Source organism: Gymnoscopelus braueri (genome assembly GCF_963280865.1).
Source record: "Gymnoscopelus braueri genome assembly, chromosome: 15".
Classification (NCBI taxonomy): Eukaryota; Metazoa; Chordata; class Actinopteri; order Myctophiformes; family Myctophidae; genus Gymnoscopelus; species Gymnoscopelus braueri.
The window spans coordinates 23186896-23199352 of record NC_137620.1 but is presented as its reverse complement, the minus strand read 5'-3'; positions in this window follow the sequence as shown (position 1 = coordinate 23199352).

Genomic DNA, 12457 nt, shown 5'->3' with positions numbered 1-12457 from the left:
GTAGACAGAAACATCAACATTAAAACTGGTTGATGGAAATCCAATAACGTTTAAAGTTTTAACGTTTTAAATTAAAACCTTATAAGCTTAACTAGACGATAACGTCATTGCTGTAATGTAGACAGAAACAGGATGTTAAAACTGGTTGATGGAAATCCAACTAAACTTTAAAAGTCAAGTCAAGTCAATTTTATTTATAAAGCACGTTTAAAAACAACCAGGTTGACCAACGTGCTGTAGTACAACATCATAAAACCTCAAGTGTAAACAAACAAATAAACAGTTTAAAAGGTTTTTACGTTTTAAATTAAACATTTTAAAAGTTTAACTAAACATGGCCTACTGTGAGGTCTTCATTGCTGTCATCAATGCTACAATTTTAAGTTTAAGAAGATAACGTCTGTTCTAACATGAGCTTCTTACCTGTTCGCTGTTCAAAGATGAAATGATGGTGAATTCAAATCAAATCACTGCTTACATACGTCGGTATTTTATTTAAAATACGCACGTTCCATAGAGACACACGGGGACTACAAATTTCACGCCCACTTTTGAGACAGCGCCGCTACTCGAGGTCCGTTAGAACGATGAACTGCAGCTGCCAATGCAATCCCTATGAGAGGATATGAGAATTAGCCTACTTTTGAAATATTCGTACATTAACTGGAGACGATATTGATTTAAATAAAAATATGTTTCCAAATGTATGGAGTGTCTTTGTCAACATATCTTCTTGTTTTCTTAATAGTTGATGTGTTTCACATTTAATTTGCCACTTTAACGAGTTACCCATAATGCTAACACAGCAGAGGGTAGACAGCAGACGGGCATTTCAGTGACATCACTGTCTTTACGAGCGCCGAGCGCCGACCGACAGCGTACCCACTGTAGAGGCAGGAGAGGCGGTCGCCTGCCCAACTAAGATCTCGCCTCCCCTAAAAAAAAAAATAACCCGAAAATGTGTCATTGTGTGCTTAATGTCCTCAAAGTCACGCATCCAACAAGCTTTGAACTGAGCAGATTGGACCTTCTGTTCCAGAGATAATGACCAAAACCTATTGAAAACGTCCACTTTCGCCAGTTTTCTGGGTATTGAAAACCTCAAGGGATGCGTCCGTGATGCGACCACTTAAAGTCTGGATCTCCGATGCTAGCGGTTTTGACATACTGATGGAGTATATTATAGTATATTGTGGGTAGTATATCGAGATGAAAGATATGGGACATTAAAAAGGACAAATTAAACAAATGGGACAGATTATTAGAACACAAAAAAAATCGCTACAGCCTCAGTAGTTAACCAGTGAAATGACGGTATTTTACAATGCCTCTCATAGAGATTGCATTGAGAGCTGCAGTTCATCGTTCTAACGGACCCCGAGTGTCAAAAGTGGGCGTGGATTTGTAGGCCTTCCGCTTCCGGCCGTGTGTCTCTATTGATTGGTTAAGAGGAAATGGCGTCAAGGTCAATGCTCACATTCCATTGGTTCTCACAGGACGTGACGTAGCAAGCTAGGAGTTCTGCGTTAACGGCTCTTTAAACAGGTGCCTGGTGGCCGCACGCGTGACAATAAACACTAGGCTAGGCTGTACGTGTGTGTTATATTGTAGGCTACGTACTTTACTCAAGTACGTACAATTTTTAGGTAGGCCTACTTTTATTTTCTGGAGTATTTCCAGTTTTTACTTCTTACTCCACTACATCTCAGAGACAAATATTGTATTTTTTACTCCTCTACTACAATTATTTGAAAACTTTAGTTACTATACCTACTTAATTCCTTTCCTTGCCAAAAAGAACAGATATAGCCTACAAGCTGACACAGACCTGGCCTTCTTTCTGCATTCTCGAGAATCATGAAAAATATCGTTATAATGTTCTAGTGTTCAACGCTAGAACATTATAACACTAAGTGTTGTCAAGACAAATTGCCATATGCAAATATTTCCAAACATGATACTGATTATAATGTTCGTGTTCCATTGGTTATTATAGAAAATGACGTGTGCACCTGCCTCGTGCTCAAGTCAACAGAACAAAATCATAGAGTTAAAAATAATAGAGAGGGCACCGGATATCGCCTCCCATCCACTTGCATTGGGTTGCTCACCCAGCGCATGTGCCTATTTGAAGTTTTGAACCCTTCTTCCGGGTTGGAAACGTATTGGAAAATGTGATGGGCGAGGCCTATTTGGGGCCTCGAACGCGTCACTGAAGATTCTCGAAGCCCCATGGCCTCGTTCACATACATTGGCCACACCTGCAATACCTCAAATGGCCAGCATGTTCAATTGGCTTCAATGAAACCACTGGGTTCTGGGGGCTTTGAACAAAATACATTTCGTTTGCCGTCCATCGGTTGTCAAGGTACTGTACACTGCGACGTTGTGACGTAACGTAGCTTCCAATATTGTAGGTAAGCTCACGTGATTAGCTGAGCCGTAGCCTACGTCACGCCTTGGCGGACAGGCGACGGGTATTTAAACCGTAACATTCTCAACATAACACTATCACTTCTGAACAAACTACTGAATTGAAAGCATCAGCAGTTTTTTTTTGCCAGCTTATCTTACATTATGGCCAAACAAAGACGATGCCATCCATCTGGTAGGCGTGTGTCCTACATCAAGAATATTCCTTGTAATTATGAGACGCAGACAGCCTGTCCGCGGCGATCTTGCCCATTCCGTCATCGGAAAGAGTTGGACGGTGTCCAACTGCGTTGCCGCAGCAATCGTGGTAAAAAGGATCAAGACTGCCAGCAGCAGCAGCCTAAGCAGCATGTTCTTCTCCCCATAGCTGTGGTGAGGCTGAAGAGGCTGAACCTGGACCAGATCTCCCTGGGCTCTGGGAGGACCTCACTGGTCTCCTTGGGCTCTGGGAGGACCTCACCGGTTTCCCTTGACTCTGGGAGGACCTCAGCATCATCAACTCCAGAGGAGTCAGCCTGCCCTGCAGGTCCAGATCTTAGGAACCCCATAGCTCAATAAAGAACCTCTCACTCCGCTATACAGCTCCGAGATGAGGTTCTATGTGGTTACCTTCCAGAATCGGGTGAACGTCCGCCAAGGCTCCGCTGTTTACCCTTTTGTATATGTTGTATCCCAAAACTAAATGGTAGTTTCCAAGCCGCACGGATGTTTAAAGTTTGGAACGGAGCATAATATTTTAGGTCCGAAGCGAAACTACCCGTTTAAATCGCTTATTTAGTCAGCCTGTGGCCATGTTTCCCATTGTAGCCAAACCGGGAGCAGTACTGGCAGCGGACGTAGGGGGGTTTTCCGGGTTGAATGGGAAACATGGCCACAGGCTGACTAAATAAGCGATTTAAACGGGTAGTTTCGCTTCGGACCTAAAATATTATGCTCCGTTCCAAACTTTAAACATCCGTGCGGCTTGGAATCTACCATTAGTTTTGGGATACAACATATACAAAAGGGTAAACAGCGGAGCCTTGGCGGACGTTCACCCGATTCTGGAAGGTAACCACATAGAACCTCATCTCGGAGCTGTATAGCGGAGTGAGAGGTTCTTTATTGAGCTAGGAACCCCACTGTTTTTGAAGCGCTCTTGAGTGACTTCCTTAAAGCAGAATTTGGAGTGTTCCTTAGCAACTGCCAGGATGAGGAAGAGGATGGTGATGGATTGGACATCATGGAAGTGATCTCGAAGCTGTTGGAAGATCTGACCGAACATTAAGGACAAAAAACGTCATCATCTAACACCATCTTACCATGAAATGGACCGAGGTCAAGAAGCAGCTTGTTGAAGCTTTCTGAACATTTAAAAGACAAAACAATCATATCATCTTGATATGACAGATGCTAGGCTCTTGGTTTTCCTGTGATCCTAGTTTCCTGACATTCTCTGTATATGTGATTGACTTGCTTGCAAGTCGCTCTGGATGATTGTCTGCTTAAATGCCAAAATTTTGAAATTGTAATAAAATGTAATAATTGTAATAAATAAACAGCACTTTAATATAAACCTAACAGCAAAGTTATGTCTTTCTTTTTTAGTGGTGTCTAGTTGAACTTAAGACGATGTACTGTATAATGAATCGCATCACATTGATGGCACAACACATGGAAGCTGTAGTCCACACAAATCATAAACAAAATGTACAACTTCTATCATAAAATTGATTCGGATCATATCAGTTTGTAAAGTATTACATAGATGGACAGGTAGTATCGACTACACATACAATCTGTCATAAAATATATCCATATGCATCTTACGTTTGTAGATATTACATAAATCGACTACAAACACTTAACTACATTGACCATAAGGTGTATATGGCAGCAATCCTGTCATAGAAAATGATTGTAAACTTGAAGCACATCACAATTGTTGGAATTATTCAGCAGTTATGGCCACAGAGTCATAGATTACTGGTACTTATTACAGGTACACAACAAAACACCTTATGACAGCTTCATCTGTTTAACCACTTTCAACCTCTGGCCTCCCTATTGTGGGTTTGTTTAAGTATAAAATAAGGCTTAAGAGAGTTGAAACAATAACTGAAGACGTACTCAACTCCACTCAACTCCAGCCATACATTGACAACATGAAATCAAATCACCAATACAGTACCATATATGTGACAGATGACCATCATCTCATTATAAAATGCCTCTCATTACACAATCACTTAGCAAAATCAGTAATTGGACATGACACACTGACATGAAAAATATTTTATTAGATTACAAGCTTTTGCTTACATAACATTAACAGAGGCAGACACCAATGTGCCTCATACGAACTCACCCATCACTGTACATAGCTCAGTACTTGGTCACATAGTTTTGCAATCCACCACTTGAGGGGTGTGCTGGGGCAAATAGAGGCATTTTTTTGCGTAAGACTTAGATCATAGCTTAGATCAAAGTATAGTTGGCAAGGTTGGACTTGTCAACAATACAATTTGACATTTTTATCTGTAAACATACAAAAGAAACATTTGGTTGAATGTTTAAGAGTTGAAAATAAACTATACCTCGGTACACTTTAATACAGAGAAAGTAGCCTGACATCATGGTGAAGAAAAGTCATTCAATCAGGATGCCTTGGTTCAATATTTTGAACAAACTGGTAGTATGAATCTGTCCTTCATACAGAAAAACTAAATGCAAAAACAGGCAAACAAAATATTAAATATATGCACTTTGTCAGAACACTGCATATTCACTGCTATATTTTAACTGATTGAAAAGCATCAATTTGAAGAGCAACATAAACTAATGTCATCTCGTCATTGCATGTTTCTAGAAGGGATAACAATAGATAGTCAGCTGCAAAATAAAAATACATTGTTTAAAAAATAAAATAAATACATCAGATCTATAAGAAATTAATTGTGCCTTTCACATGAACCAAACACTCCAGGCACCACTTCAGTCAATGTCAGCCAGGCGTCTGTCCACCAGAGGTAAGTGGACCAGCTCTCCATTCTCATCATACAGCAGAACTGTCAGTTCTGGCTCTCTGGCCTGGAAAGTTGTACGGGAGGAAAGAAAGGACAAAAACAGCCATTAACTAGCTAAGTATTTAACATACTCAGAACATATTTACAGATGTTCTGAGTAGGGATACATACAAGACCGACTGTGATTGAACATGGTGTGACAATGAGCGACAGAAACCAATGGAAGCAGCATGTCTCAGATCTTGATCGCACTCGAAGGATGATGATTATCATCATACAGTATCATCAAGAATCAAGGGGTTTAATTTATCACATACACAGGTACAAGCGACAAATTGTTGGTGTGGCAGTAAACTGGTAAATGTATTTGGTAAAGCGTTGAGTTTCTAAATTTAGTCTCGGCTCAGCAAAGATTTAGTGTAGAGAGAATACGGGAGGGGGCCTAGTATAGATCCCTGGGAAACCACGGTCAATGAAGTATATAGGCTTTATGTGGTTGAAATGCCTAATCACCACAGACCTTTCAACAAGAAGCAGACAAAAGTCAGCTTGAGCCCTTTAGTGATGTTTGCACATGTTGCACCTAGTGTGTGCATCAATGAAACATTGAGTGTGTGCCCACCACGACTGAAGCAGTGATCTTTCCGTGCAGCAGCTCGATCATGACCTGTGCGGCCTTGACGCTCCACTCAGGTCTGTAGGGCAGCATCTCCATCTCCCGGTTGACCCTTGGAGGCTTGAACCCACACAAACGCACCTTCAGAGCACTGGCAGGAAACTTCAGCAGCTCAGCAGGCATCTGACGCAGCCTTGGGAAGAAGGTACAGACGGACACGCACAAGACAACAGTCATAGTAAATGAGTAGTAAACTGTACAAACAAAAAAATATACCTTAAAGAGGAACTAAACAAAGCCATGCTAGTGGTTTATGGACATCCATCTGCTTGCTGTCAGTGTTTGTTCACAGGAGGTTCTTACTGGCTGGTGAGCATGATGTCGTCCGATCCAAAGTCTACATGTTGCACCAACAATGCTGGTGGATTCATGCCGACAAACTCCATCATCGTAGCCCGGTAATACCTCCCATCACGGTACTCTGCCAGACACACACCTCCTGGATGCACACACACACATTAAACAACTTGTCAATTACCTGAATGGTATGCGCGCGTGCACACACACACACATGAATTGAACCTGAATTAGATTTTTTTTAAACTTCAAGAATTAGAAATAACAATTTATGTAGTGGGCCAACAGGACATAGCAGAGGGGGCATCCAGACAATAGTCAACACAACAGAGGTGAATTGTAAACAAGGTGTTTTACCCAAGGGGTAGTTGGAGAGGCGTGGCAGACTGTCTATATCTGCATTAACTCTGTTTATTGCTTCCTCCAGAGTCTCTTCATTCACCAACACAGGACCAGCGTCTTCCACAGGCACCAGGAACACCTGCATCATGATACAGTACATTTGTTGTTTTACTGCCCTTTTCTCCTTTTGTCGTGACAGACTATGCTGAATTCACATCAGTAGTAGTCTCACGAGCATATGGAAGCTCGGAAAATGATCAAGCGATAAAGCGGATGTGACGCCTCCTCCCCACTTCCGTTTCATCTTTACAGTCGCACAAATGTATCAGAATATGAATCAAAATCATCTAAGCATACATAGCTTGCTGCTTAGCAGAAATGGAAATTAAAGATACAATGTAAAGATATTTTAAGATATATTTTTGTGAACGGAAATGACGAACAGCTTCCTGTCTCGGATTTCAGGAGGTGTAGTTCCACACTCTATATAGCATTCGGAGATGGTGGAATAGTTGTCTGGCTACTCGAGACGACATCAGTAGAGGTATTTTTGCTGCAGCGTTCAGAGAAAGCAGTAAGGTTCAATGGATTGTCTATGGTGAAGAGTGACTGCCACTTTCCCCACCGAGGTAGGAGGTGAGGCCAGCAAAAGGTGAAGCGTCAAAGAAAAAGAAAAGTTCAACTTTGACGGCGCTGCTCTGTGGCAAGACAGAGTGGCAGAACAACAAGAAGCGTGCTGTGCTCTGAAGTAGCTCTGAAGTCTAGGTGTACACACTCAACACCACAGAAACTGACTACTGTATGGAAGTAGTGAATATTGATAACATTTTAAACAGCTGTAGGTGTGCAATTATTAAGCAACTATGGACATTCACTCACAGCTGTTAAGTGTGAATTCAGCGTATGGTTCTCCTTGAAGTAAATGTATAATGTCACGTCATAATAACAGTGTTGTCTGGTACGGTACCTCATTGGGGGTGTAGAGGTGTTTGACTCTGACCCTGAAGTGCTCTCCCTCCTCTGGCAGGCTGGGGTAGGAGAAGGGACCCAGCACTGGTTCATTTGCCACCTCCAGACCCTGTATGTTCAACAGCATCACTATCCCTTCTCTTTTCACCACAAGCAGTGTGTTCAATATCTTGTTCTCTTTTCAAATGAAAGGTTTCTCTGATGACTGCAGTGCAGCAGACTTTAAAGGGTTAGTTCAGATTTTTTGAGTATTTTCAGTAGGAAATACTTACCATTAATGTAGTGGTTGCAAAGGTATTAATTGATTGCCCGAGTCCCGTGGTCAGAGTTTTTTTTTTTTTTTGTGATCAAGTTTTTATTTTATTTTTTGTTCACACAGCTGGAGGATTGAACAAGCATGTCCTGCACAGTACAACTGTGCAGCTGATTCCAATATACATTTGAACTGCCCAACAAGGGGTTCTTATTTGTCCCTCCAGTTAAGAATTTCCCCTAGTCCCCACCCCCACCCTACCTGGCCCACAGGTTGAACAGACATAGACAGGGCAGATGTATTAATATATAAAATAAATACAGCAAAAGAAACAAAAAAAACGAGAAAAATAACATAAGCAAAGCAAATACAGATGCACGACTGCATAAAAAGGGGAAAATAAAGGAAAAAGATAATAATCAATAGTTATGTATGGTGTTAATAGCATGATTTAAGTTTCTCCAGTGCTATGGCTAAGGTAACAAGCATGTTTTCTTTTGCCCCATTGGTTCGAGCTATAGAGAGTTCCAGGGAGATCATGTCCATTAGTGCGAGTATCCATTGTGAAGCTTCTATTTTATGGGGAGGTTTCCATCTTAGGACCAGCAGCTTTTTCGCAGCTGTCAGCCCCAAGAGTAGAAGTCTTCTTTGTGGCATTGTCAACCCGATCGTTGAATCATCATTCAACATTAAAATATTAGGTAAGAGGGGGATAGGAATTCCCATTACCTCAGATAATACTTGTGAAACTCTGAACCAAAAATAATTCACATCTGGGCACTCCCACATCATGTGCATATATGTTCCTAATTTGTTGTTGTTACATAGTATGCAAATGTGTGTTGTACAGAGCTGGAGTTGAAAACGTTTCCTTGGAGTCAAATAGAATCTATGGATAAATTTGAAATTCAACATTTGATAGTTATAATTTCGTGATGAGAGAGAGACATTTTCCCAAACTCTTTTCCAATTGACCGACTGCTGCCAATTTTTTAAGTCAACATTCCAGACGGTAGACACACCCATTGGTGGGCATGTGGATTCTCTCAATTTCTTATACAAATAGGACACAATACCCTCACATTTAGGAACATTAGTTAAGTGGTTAAGGAGTGTATGTACAGGTAGAGCATTTTTCCACGGGATCCCCTGTGCTTGAATGACTGCCCTTAATTGTAAATAAAAAAAGAAGGAAAATGATGGTAAGCCATAGCTGTTCTTGAGATCTTCAAATGATCTTAAACCCTCATTATTAAATATATCAGAAATTTTTTCGGCTTGCTGCCATATGTGAATAGAGTGAGATATGATAGGACCAAATTTTAACTGGCAGTATTTGTTGGACAAACCACTGAACAGAACTTCATTTAATTTATAAGGGGTAATTATACTTCGTTCCATCATAAGCCATGGGATATTCTCTTCTTGGGAAAACCATCTCTCAAGTGAGCGAATGGCAAAGGATATGTGATATAACTCAAAGTTTGGTAATTCGAATCCACCTTTTTGTTTACTCTGGTAAAGAATTGTGTTTTTTAACCTTGGTCGTTCCCCCTTCCAAATAAATTTTGTAACAAGGCCCTGTATCTGACTCCAATAACGGGGAGGGGTAGGTAATGGGAGCATACTGGAAATAAAATTAACTCTTGGTAATATGTTCATATTTATGATGGATATTCGACTGCTTAATGACAATTTTTGATTGAACCATCTGTCCAGGTCGTTGCAAACAGAGTGACGTAATGTTTTGTAATTGGCAGTGGCAATTCTGTCAATAGATGAAAAAATATTTATTCCTAGGTATTTAAATGTAGAGACCTGAGGTATTTCTGTTTGCAGTCCTGGACAGATAGATGCCTTACCTAGGGGTAAAAGAGCGCATTTCTTCAAATTAATTTTATAACCTGAAAAGTTACTGTATGAAGAAAAGATTTCCATAATCTGTGGTAAGTCGCATGGTGCATTCCCTAGGTATAGTAAAATATCATCTGCATACATAGATATATGATTGCAAATATTCGCCACCATTATCGGGGTTATTGTTTGTAACTGACGTATTTTCTGTGCTAATGGTTCGAGTGAAATCGCGAATAGGAGCGATGAGACCGGACAACCTTGGGGAGAACCTCTGCTAACTGAAAATAGGGATGATAAGTGGTTACCAGTCAGTACCTGAGCAAGTGGGTTTTTGTATAACGTTTTTAACATACTTAAAAATTGATTGCCAAAACCCATGCGCTTTAATGTAAACCACAGAAAGTTCCATTCCAAGCGGTCAAAAGCCTTGTCTCCATCAATCGATGCAACTGCCGGGGATAGAGGGGAATTAGCTGCGGAGGATATTATATGTAACAATCTTCTGACATTGTCAGTCGCTAGTCTGCTTTTTACAAAACCTGTTTGGTCAGGGTGCACTAATTTAGGAATGATGTCATCTAATCTGAGAGCTAAAGTTTTTGCGAATAATTTCTTGTCTGAGTTTAATAAGGATATTGGTCTATAACTTGCACAAAGTGTGGGGTCTTTACCAGATTTACATAGAAGTGATATGATGGCTGTCTTAACATCTCTGTTAAAAGAACCTTCCTGAAGAGCTTTATGGAACATATCAAGTATTAGAGGACCAAGTTCATCCCAAAATGTGAGATAGAATTCTGGCGGGATGCCGTCCAGTCCAGGTGATTTGCCCTTTTTCATTCGTTTTAATGAAAGGAGTATTTCCTCTGTTGTAATTTGAGTGTCGAGATTGTTTTTCTCCTCAGCTGACAGGGTTGGTAGCTCTAAATCCCTAAAAAATGAATTCATTCTTTCTGAAGAGTCATTAATTTCACTTTCATATAAAGTTTGATAATATTTTTCAAATTGTTTGTTAATTAATAAGGGGTCATGTAAAAGGGAGCCATCTTCTGCCTGTATTGAAGGTATATCTGCCAAACGGTCGTTATTGCGCAATTTACTAGCTAATAAAAAACTTGGTTTACTTCCATCGAGATAATGAGATTGTCTTGATCTGTGAATTAAAAACTCTGTCCTCTTTGCAATGATTCCATTTAACTGGACTTTAACCATTAATATTTCCCTATTTCTTTCGGCTGAGAATCTAGCATGTTGCTGGTGAATTAATAAAGCATAGGTTTGTTCCAGATTAGTGATTTCTTTTAGTCGTGCTCAATTTTGTGCTGATGCGAACGATATTGAATTATTCCTTATAAATCCCTTCGTGGCATCCCACAAAATCCGGACATCAGAAACAGAGTCTTTGTTAAAACGTAGGAATTCTTTCAGGGAGTTTCTAAACTGATCGCAAAATAAGGAATTCTGCAGAAGAGTGGTGTTAAACCTCCATCGGGTTGCACGATTGGGGTTTTTATCGAGCATTATAGTGCATAAATTAGCATGGTGGTCAGATAATGACATATATACTATTTCTGCCTTGGAGGTCATGTGTGTTATTTTAGAAGAAACAAGCACAAAGTCAATTCTAGAGAAAGAACGGTGTCTTCCGGAGTAGTAGGTATAGTCCTTTTTATGAGGATTATACTTGCGCCATATATCTACAAGAGCATAATGGTGCATCAAATTTTTCACCGCACGGGTGCTTGGTGAATTAACATTGGTAGATGTTCTATCTATGCCTTCCATGGCTGCATTAAAGTCGGCTCCCAAAATTATTTGAAATTCATTCATTTCGTTAATGATAGAACACAGAGATGAAAAAAATAAGCCATCATATGTATTGGGCGTGTACACTGAAATAAATGCAATTTTTTCTCCATTAATAACTGTTTTTACATAAGCAATTCTTCCCTCTTGGTCTTTTCCCTTTTTAATAATGCTGATCTTAAGGTTTGACCGAAGTAGAATAATAACTCCTTTTGTTCTGTTTTTAGCTGCAGAAAAGGCTGCTACCTTAAAGTCAGCATAGTTAAATTTACAGATATCTTGGTATAGCAGATGTGTTTCCTGCAATAGTGCAATATCTACAGCCTTTTCTCTTAAAATGTCCAAGCATCCACGGCGTTTTTTACCATCGTTGATGCCCTGAACATTCCACGAGAATACATTCAATCTAACCATAATTCGTATTTATGATAGTATTTAAACAGGTAATATTCAAAGTAGGTAAGAGCACAACAATAGTCATGATAGAAAAAAGAACAAAACGAGGTGAATATAAGAACATTTTTAAATTGCTAAACAAAAACCAGCTCAAAGTAAAAAAACAATGAAAAAATAAATCCCCAATCCATTCACTGTTCAACCTGCCCTCCCCGTTTCCCTCCCTCCCTCCTAACCCCGAATAGGACAAATAAGCTGCTATTTTAAGAGCAGAAAATATATTGCAAAGATAAATTATTGTCCTGCATTGACTCTTATAACTCCGCCTCATCTATGCGGAGGTGCAACACGTCAGTAGTGAGAACGGGAAGCGCTTTTCCGCACCGCTTCATTAATTAATTGAATGATTCCCCACATTAACCA